The sequence below is a fragment of the Sinocyclocheilus rhinocerous genome, unplaced genomic scaffold, assembly GCF_001515625.1.
Source record: "Sinocyclocheilus rhinocerous isolate Xijiao unplaced genomic scaffold, SAMN03320098_v1.1 scaffold894, whole genome shotgun sequence".
In the NCBI taxonomy this organism is placed as follows: Eukaryota; Metazoa; Chordata; class Actinopteri; order Cypriniformes; family Cyprinidae; genus Sinocyclocheilus; species Sinocyclocheilus rhinocerous.
The window spans coordinates 30,055-40,316 of record NW_015644350.1 but is presented as its reverse complement, the minus strand read 5'-3'; the positions used below and the strand labels follow the sequence as shown (position 1 = coordinate 40,316).

The following is a 10,262-nucleotide window of genomic DNA, read 5'->3' as shown; positions in this document are numbered from 1 at the left end:
ACTGTATGTATATATATATATATATATATATATATACACACAATATAGCTTCTTGGCTGTGTGACATCACACAGACCCAGGACCCTCCCACGATTGTTGATTGACACTGGAGTTTCTCAAATAACTGCTATGATGGCTTTTGTTCTACCCACTTAAATGATATAAGTACTTGCATTGTCCAGTCTATAAAGACTGTGTCTGTTCCCGAATAGTGAGGCCAACATATGAATTTAATGCTAGGATTAATTTACAGGATCTAGTAAAAATCTGATCGTGACTAAACCGGAAAAATGCTAAATAAATGAACAAAAACTATTTTTAAAGCTTGGGCCCCTAAACATTGGAGCTCAACACGCTCAAAACTAGGATTAATTTACAGGATCTAGTAAAAATCTGATCGTGACTAAACCGGAAAAATGCTAAATAAATGAACAAAAACTATTTTTAAAGCTTGGGCCCCTAAACATTAGATCACTCACACCCAAAGCAGTTATTGTAAATGAAATGATCACTAATAATAGTTTTGATATACTCTGCTTGACTGAAACCTGACTGAATACAAATGAATACGTATATTGGTCTAAATGAGGCTACTCCATCAAGCTACTGTTATAAGCATGAGCCCTGTCAGATTGGTCGTGGTGGCGGTGCTGCAGCAATATATAGCGATATTCTCAATGTTACTCAAAAAACAGGATACAGGTTTTACTCATTCAAAATACTTCTACTTAATGTTACACTGTCATGGAATAACCTTCCTGATAACGTTCGGTGTTCAGACACACTCTCTCTGTTTAAATCTAGATTAAAGACACATCTTTTTAGCCAAGCATTCACATAATGTATATCTTAACTTTGTACTTCAGCTATATCTGATCAAATGCACATTTTCATTCTTTTGCTTGTGTGACGGTCTTGCCTGGGCGGCCTCTTTACCGTGTGGAGCTGCACAATGGAGATACAACACGTGGAAATAAGGATTTTGCTACACAGAATAAATCAGTTCCACAGCATGTCTTGTTAGCTCTGCTGTTTATTTAAAACAGTTTTCTTCTTTTTTTCCTCTTAATCAAATGATATCTTTTAGTTTTGTGATCGTATAGTGGAATGAGTTTTCAATATTAACAGTTACAATAAACATTTTCAATGAATTAATCACAAATCAATTTAATAATTAAATATGTTTTCAGTGAAATACAGAACAATTCAATTAAATTCAGGTTTTAAGGAAGAACATCCCCACCTAGTGGTGAACACGCGCAACTCTACACAAATTAAACAATTAATCCATTAAACACATTAAAACATTTCCTGTAACATACCTGCACAATGGAGATACAACACGTGGAAATAAGGATTTTGCTGCACAGAGAATAAATCAGTTCTACATAAAACACAAGATACAGCTTAAGACACTAATGGCGCCGACGCTGATGACTGCCTCCGTAGCGTGCTCCGCAGTTGTTTTTATGTTTTTGTTAGTTTGTCCTGTCTTTAGTTATATCCCTGCAATCAGTTTCACCAGAGACGAATTGCTGGACATTCGGAAGTACACACCACCCGATATTTCACCGGTTTTCGATTATTCTGATGTTTTGCTGGACCAAATACATATTAACAGTTCAACAACAAGTTCACCACAGGATAAATCCACAATAAAACGGTTATCTGTGTATTTCAGTCACTTTTAGCTGATAATTCTCAGACTGCTTAAAACGTGCAACTCACCCACAGCATGTCTCGTTAGCTCTGCTGTAGGTGGTCCTTATTCCACAGGTCAAATGCCATCACGCACCCCACAGATGGCGCTGTCCCCATTTATGCATTAATTTAACCTTTTTACACTCCGTTACACTTGGGTTGAACAAATCATCTTTGCTTGGTTGGAACAGCAGCTACGCTAATTTCGTCTCTATTTGCTTCTCTGTTTCTGCCACAGGACTTGCATCCCGAGGCAACTAGAAATTACACAAGCTTCAGTCTGGATCCAACCCTTACGCAGATCTGAGATGAGACACCTGAGAAGAGATGATGCCAACCCCCCAGAAGACCCCAGATGATGCTAACCCTGGAACAACATATAAAACTACCAAATTTTGTTTAATCGCAACGTTTAATTGCAATCGCAAAGTTTAATTGCAACATATAATCATTGCAGTTAATAGTGTTCACCGTGAGTTTGATTACGTGTAAGTTGTAACTAACTGCATGATTCTTACTTTACATTTCAGCCATAGTCACCACTAATAACCTACTCCTAAATATAATGTAGAAACTTAAAATGTTCTGTAAAGCTGCTTTGCAACGATTGGTATTGTGAAAAGCGCTATACAAATAAACTTGAATTGAATTGAATTGAATTGAATTAAATTGAATCACAGACCCGCCCTGAGTGAGCTGTCATCAGTCCGCCATTGTTTCGATGCTGGAGCTGTTGTAGACAAGAATGGCTCCTAAACGATTGATGTATTTTGTTGTTGGATGTAATAATGGACATATCTTTGCAAATCGCCTTTCCTGATAATGTGCTAGTTAGCAAGTTTCACAATGAATTCGACTAAAGTTTACAGTCTCTCAGAGAGCGGCTCGGAAGGGAGGGGAGGGGTGAGCAGAGCTCATTTGCATTTAAAGGGACATGCAACAAAAGGCTTGCTGTAAACAAAGCAGTTTTTGACTGGGTAAAAAGGGTGTTTTACACTACCATTGAGAAATTTTAACCAAAGTATGTTATAGACTTTTCATTAAGACCCTAAAGAATCATATCAAACTGTGGGAAATGGGCATCCGATGACCCCTTTAAACACCTAGATGTGATTATTCTTCCCTTTCTATGGAATTATAAGGGTCACAGAATCAAAAAAGTTCATATTTGTAAACCCAAACATGAGGGGGTTGGCTCTTCTGGATTTTCGCCTTTACTACCGAGTGACTCATTTAGAAGTTTTTGTACTATACTTGAAACTGTCGGCTATTGCCCCAGATTGGCTTCAGATAGAGCGGGATTACTGCCATCCTTATGACCTTGGAGCAATGCTTCTTTCCCCAGTGATTTTAGACCAAACAGCACTTAATATTGTTGTCATAAAGAGTCACATGTTTGGAGACAGATGAGAGAATACCTTAAGATAAAATCACTCTCCTTCTTAATCCCAAATGCAAATAACCCATCATCAAGGTTGGACACACCCTTTAATCAATGGAAGGAATTGGGTAGATGCACAGTCAAGGACCTTTATCTTTATGGGGCTTTAAGCTTCCTTTACGCAGCTTCAACAGAAATACAAACTTTTTTCAGATTTTTACAAATAAGGAATTACCTGCGTGCACATAATATTTCTCTAGATGAGGTCCTGCCCTCAGTCATTGATAACTGTATCATACAGTTCAGGGGAAACAAAAGTCTTTAATAATAATTTAAGGTTACGTGTAGCTATTTCCCCCTCTACAAACTTGACCAGAGAGGAATGGGAGCAGGAGATTGGAATTTGAATCTCTGAGGAGATTTGGCAGAGTAGTTTGGAGGATATCGATAAACAGTCGGTCAATACTAGATTATACCTCATTCAATTTAAGGTCTTAAACAGATTACACTTTTCAAAAAAATTAATTACATAGGATTTTTCCCAATGTCTCTCATTTTTGTGATAAGTGCAAATCAAAGTATGCTGACATAACCCATAGTATTATTTTCTGTCATAAAATACAGGGATTCTGGTGTGAGGTTTTTAAAGTGTTTTCAGGTGTCCTTAATGTAAACGTGGAACCAGACCCAGTGCTCATTATATAGGACATTCTTATTATATATATATTCATTGGACAGTCTTCAACAGAAATTCCTTATGTATTGTCAAGAAGCTGTTATTACTGTTCTGGAACAAGGTTAACCCTCCTGCTGCCAAACTATGGTTTGAGGAATTGATATCTACTCTATACCTGGAATGAACTAGATATATTGATAACACTTTCTATGAAGCCCATATTTATAATAGATTATATATATATATATATATATATATATATAAATTGTTATATCATCATAACAATTATAATACTTACGTATTTGTGGTTATAACTTTTAAGAGTATGATTATTTATAACACACGATGAATATCATACTTCATTCCTAATGGACTATATCATATCTTGACATTGTTTATTTAAGATCTGCATAGTATCTTACTACATCTTGTGAGGCTAGTGTTAATTTTGATGTGAGCTATTTAATACTTTCAACTGCCAATATGTTTTTTTGACTCTCAAAGCCATGATTGCCATTCATTTCCATTATATGACTGACAGACTGCAACGGTTTGAGTTAAAAATCTTCGTTTGTGTTCTACTGAAGAAACAAAGTCACCTACATCTTTGATGTCCTGGGGGTAAGCAGATAAACATCAAATTTTCATTTCTGGGTGAACTATCCCTTTAAGAAATACTGCTGCGGCACATATAACATATATGAAAGAACCCCCATATATAGCAAATCACCCCGTACCAGATCTATACATGTGGAGATGGGGAAGATGAAGGGTTTCTGATAAAGTAAAGCCACCTTTTTGTGGTTTACAATTTCCAGATGCAACTCTCACAACTGGGCCTAGTGGTGGCTGTAAATAACTTTCCTGTTTTTCTGTGGAAACTGACATTGTGCCACCAATTCTGTGATGGAGCTTAACTTGTATTGAACCCAGAACATTCTTAACATGGATGTAATCAGGTAGACGGTAAGATCACAGAATTAATTAGCAAATGAATGAGCCGGTTTGACTTCAGTGTGGATTGGTTTTCTTAAAAATATCTTGTGTTTCTGTTGAACCACCTGAATGTGAAATTAGCATGACAAAACAAGAGCTGTCAAATTCACACTTACATTGTGGAGAACTGTACAGCCTCGGACGCCCCCACACAAATCCCGAGTTTGATTCACTCCTGTTCCCGAATCAACCGCATTAAATCAGATTAACTACATATCTGATGCATTCGGAAATTCTGCTGGTTTTTGCCAAGTGATGCTTTATTAAACAATACCTTGATGCTCTCTATAGAAATGTTGCCTACACAGAGGATAATTCAGGATAAATCCACTTTTGGAGGTGATCCTTTTGGCAGAATACCGTATAACCGCACATTAGAGTCGTTTAAAGCAGCTGGAAGTGGATTTTAACTCAGGACAATTTGAGCGATGGTGGTTGCTGTTCTTGAATCAATATAAATAAGTACCCAAAAAAGAGTCCTGTTGTGATTTCAGTTATGTGCATTTTCCAGAAGTTTGTGTGGTCTACAGTGGAGCAGCTGTGGGAACACCTGGCCTGGTACTATATCACCATTTGTAATGCCATAGAGTCTCTCACAAAGCAGATGACAGATTCAAGATGATAGTTATTATAGCTTTCAACGATTCGGTGACAGCTACCTTTCGTATGATTACCAGCTTCTTGTGCAGTATCCCACTTATCCCCCACTGTCCATTATTCTGTTCTGCCTACGACGTCTGAATCAATCTCAAATGTGAAGAACGACACCGCAAGGCCGACTTTTACACAGGAAATGTAATCTTACACATTTCACTTTTGTTAAGCGCAAAGGATATACTGAAAGACATGTTGCTGCTGAGATTTGAGCATTAAAATGTGCAGATTATGGTGCAGTGAGACTGTTGAACAAGATGTCCAAATAATGAGAAGTTACATTAAAATAATAAAATTAATTTAAAAAATAATATATAATAATATTATAATCAAAAATAATAATAATATATAATAATAATATAATATATAATATATTTCATTACAGATGTATTTGTTAATTATTATTAAATAAAAAAATAAATAATGTTAATTATTATTATATAAAAAGACAACAATGTATCATAAATATTTATACAAAATCTAAGTGAAACGGAACATTTCTTTGTTCATTTCACATGAACTAAAAAATATTTAAAAATCAGTTTTATTATTTGAAATAAAATAGAAATAGAAATATTTAATGCAAAAATTAGAAATGTTGCCTTGGCAAAATAATTGAAATAAAATAAGTTTAGGTAGAAACAGTAAATTTTCTCAAATTAAAACTGAAATAATAATAATAATAATAATAAACTTTATTTTGTATAGCAACTTTATCTCTGTCACGATTGCTAAAGAGAGGAGCAAGGAACGCGGAGACGAGGGATAATCATAAACAACAGTCTTTAATAATCCAAACGCAGGGAAACACAAGGCAGGCACAAGACAACACTTTAAATTCAGGACTAAACTAGGCAATTAACGAAACACATCTGAACCAAATGAGACAATCAGACATGGGAGAAAATGGGTCACGGGGAGCACGTGGGAGAAAAACAGACACAGACAGTCCATGGGCGTGACATATCGCCCCCCTCCTGGAAGGCGCGTCCTCGCGCCATAGAAATAACAGAGGGAGGGACGGGTGGAAACTTGGGAGGAGGCTCGGGAGGAGGATGGGCACCCGGGAGGGGGCCGGCAGACAGAGTCCATGGTGGAGCCGACAGGGGGAGGAGCCAGGGAAGAGACAGGAGGAGCCAGAGCGGACCAGATGGAGACAGGAGGGGCTTGGAACAGGCAGAGCCAGGTGGGACCCAGGCCACAGCCATGAAGGCGACCCACGGTGGAGCTGACAGAGGGAGGAGCCATGGTGGAGGAAGGGCTGACGACTCCAGGGGGCCGACCGACGGCGGAGGAGCAGGTGGTAGAGGAGCCTGAGGCGGAGACGGAGAGCCGATGAGCCAGGGCGACGGGGAGGATCTGGAGGACCAAGGCGGAGCAGATGGCTCAGGTGACCGAGGCAGAGGCGGGGATCCAGAAGGAGCGACAGAGGACCGAGAAGGAGCCGAAGTGAAGGAGGAGCCTGACAGAGCTGGAGGGACGAGGCGCAGCTGATGGAATGGAGTCCCGAGGCGACGGATGGAGATGGAGACTGGGAGACCCGCGGTGCTCGCACCGAACAGATGGTGGGCTGAGGGTGAGCAGAGGGGCTGCCAGACGACAGCGGTGGAGGAGGCAGGACCGGGAGGGTTGGTGGGTATTTCTGAGCCTCCAGGGGCTGGACTCGGGAACGGGAGCCTTCTCTGGGCCAAACTTAGGAACGGAAGCCCTCTCTGGGCCGTATTCAGGAACAGGAGCCCTCCTTGGGCTAGACTTGGGATCTGTGGCCCTCCCTGGGCAATACATGGGAACCGCAGCCCTCTCTGGGCTGGACGTGGAAACAGGAGCCCTTCTTGGGCTGGACATGGAAACAGAAGCCCTCCTTGTGCTAGACTCGGGATCTGTGGCCCTCCCTGGGCCATACGTGGGAACTGCAGCCCTCTCTGGGCTGGACGTGGAAACAGGGGCACTCTCTGGGCTTGACTCGGGAACCGAAGCCCTCTCTGGGCTCTGGTCAGGGGCTGGAGCCATCACTTGACTCTGGTCAGCGGCTAGAGCCATCTCTCGACTCTGGTCAGGGGCTCGAGCCAACAGTCTTTTCCTCCTCATTCTCCTCTTTTGGGCTGAGGTTAAGGATATTGCTGCTGTCATCATAGGGCTTGGGAGTGAATCGGCCGGCGGGCCAGGTGTGGGAACGGAACTGACAGAGGGCTCTGACAAAGGAGGAAGGACAGGGGGCAGGTCAGCCCATAAATCCAATTCGGGACCCCCTCAGCATACCACTATCCCAGATCCACAATAAGCTCACCCTCAGCCATGGTGCAGGGGGCGGAGCTCCTCTCCGCGCTCTTGCTGTCCACGGCTCTTTCCCTCATGGCAGGCGTTGTAGCCAGCTCTCGCACCTGGTCTGACGTTACTTGCAGCTCCGGTTTCACGGAAATCCTCAGCACTGTCGCTCCATTCGGCGATGGCTCATCGGTCGCGGCGGGCTCGGGCTCTCCGTCATCGGTGGGCTCGGGCTTGAGCTCCGCACAGCGGGGTGATGTTGTGCTGGGCTCTGGGTCTGGCTGTGCTCTGGATCGGGGATAGATGCTCTCCAGACACCGGATGTTAGCTTCCCTCCAGCTCAGTCCAGTGGTGTCTGGGAGGTCGACGGGCGGTGGTAGGTTGCCCTGATCCAGAACAGTGAGTTCAGCGCAGCATCATTGAATGCCGTTAGAACGGCGAGCTGGCTGAACTCAACCACATACTCCACAAGGGGCAGGTCCTTACGGGCTAGGGAGATGAACAAAGCAGCGGGGGATCCATGGAGAAACAACGGGAAACAAAAGACACTGAACAGGACCTGAATATCCTGAATACAGGACTAAACTAGGTAAAGATGTTTCGAGTCCCGGCTCGTGGACCTTTCCCGATCCCATCCCCCCTCTTTCTCCCACTTCACTTCCTGTCTCACTACTATCCTTTCAATAAAAGGCAAAAACGCCAAAAAAAAAAATACAAAAAGGAAACAAACTATCAAAACTTAAAATAAAAAATTAAAATAATCACATAAAAGCTACCCTGAGTTTTAAGAGATGTTTAGCAATAACAATATTTGCAATAAATAAATACATATATAACAAGGAAAGCACAGAACAAAATTACTAAACTAAAAATAAAATGAAAACTGAAAATAAAAGCTCATTCAAAATATTATTATAAAACGGATAGTTCCGGTCCTTGATTCTGATTGGTTGAGCTGAGTTCGAAGCTGTTGTAAATTACTCTACAAACATACACCTTTGTTTACATATGTGTGTTGCTCGGCAACCACTTTGTTGCAACTACAACCGTTTCTGAGGAACTACATTGTTTGGCGGAAGAATAATGTTTGTATTAATATCATTACACTTTGTTTGCTCCGTTTTATTTTGTCAAACCTTACTGTGTATATGGAATAACTATATTATAAAAGCAATAAGCCCCGTGAAGCTGTGGTTTACAGTGAATTGATTACAGCTAAGAGGCCGCTTTGCGTTGTGCCTAAAAACGCCCCTTAGCTGTTATAAATTCACTGTAAACCACATCTTCTTGGGGCTTATTGCTTTAATAAATAGCATAATAGTAGGAAATAAATAATAAAATAACACTGACTGGCATACAGTACGAACATCTATCTAGGCCCATTTTACATCTGCACTGGCTTGTTTCCAGTTGTCTGGCCCCTGTGGGCCTCTCATCTGGAGGCCCCTGACAGTCAGAGACCCAGTGGCAGTGGCCCCATTAGCCCAGGCCATAATCCAGTTTGGAGATAATGTAATGGCATGAAAATCTTTTTTCAAGACTGCAGTTCTCAAAAATGTCTTATAGTTGAGAGTTGTAGATTGTCCCCCTGGGAAGGATTAACTGAGATTAACCACTGTTTGAATATAGCTGAGAATCATTGTGATCTAATCTTACTTAAAGTCCATTGTAATTGGTCATTTAACTTGCGTTTAGCATTATTCTTATATCTAAAAAGAAATGAAGACTATTTTATAATTTTTCTGCTAAGCAATAGCTTAAACTAGACACTTAACTGGTATCACAGCAGGGACAAGCTGGTAAGGCTGATCTGTTTTACTGGTTTTAGAAAGATTTTGGGCTCTTGCCAGCTGGTCCACCTGAGAAATCAGTTGAATTACCATATACTAGAGCAATCAAGACCATAAGAATAATAAACTACCCACCTTGATGGTTTAAGCTTTTTTTCTTTCTGAAGGGTTAATAGTTTTGGCGGCTAATGGCAACTAATATGAGGAACTACACTGTAAATAGGTTGCTGTAAATTTTACAGTAACTTACTGGCAGCTGGATGCCAGTAATTTACTGTAAACATGTTTACAGTATTAGTACTGTAATTGCATTTACAGTACAATAATGTCTTTACTGTATTTTATTTACAGTATTATTACCGTATTTTCATTTACAGTGTCAGTACTGTAGAGTTTATTTTCATTTAGTTTAAACATTTTTTACCTGTAAAAAAAAACAATCCAATTGTGGTACTGCACTGTAAACTATGATTTTTACCATCCCAGCCCCCCCCAAAAAATCACAATAACTCATGAGCTTTAATTCTGATAATATTATTTTTAATTGTTGAACATTTTCTTTTTAAAAGTACAAATTACAAATCTTGACCTCTCAGATGCACTAGCTTAAAAAAGGGCATCACCACAGTCCCCTGTGGGGACTTTGTATCATGGAAAAAAAAAAAAAACATACTGAAAAGCAAAAATTGGCAAGTACACTACCAGTCAAAAGTTTTTGAACAGTAAGATTTTTAATGTTTTTTAAAGAATTCTCTTCTGCTCACCAAGCCTGCATTTATTTGATCCAAAATACAGCAAA

The 10,262-nt window shown here is 40.4% G+C and overlaps 1 long non-coding RNA gene across 1 annotated transcript in view; it reads right to left on the bottom strand.

Annotated features, from left to right (window-relative positions):
- LOC107758155 (uncharacterized) overlaps positions 1-10,262 on the bottom strand; it is a 16,212-nt gene that overhangs the window by 4,978 nt on the left and 972 nt on the right. The gene's annotated exons all lie outside the window — the stretch shown is intronic.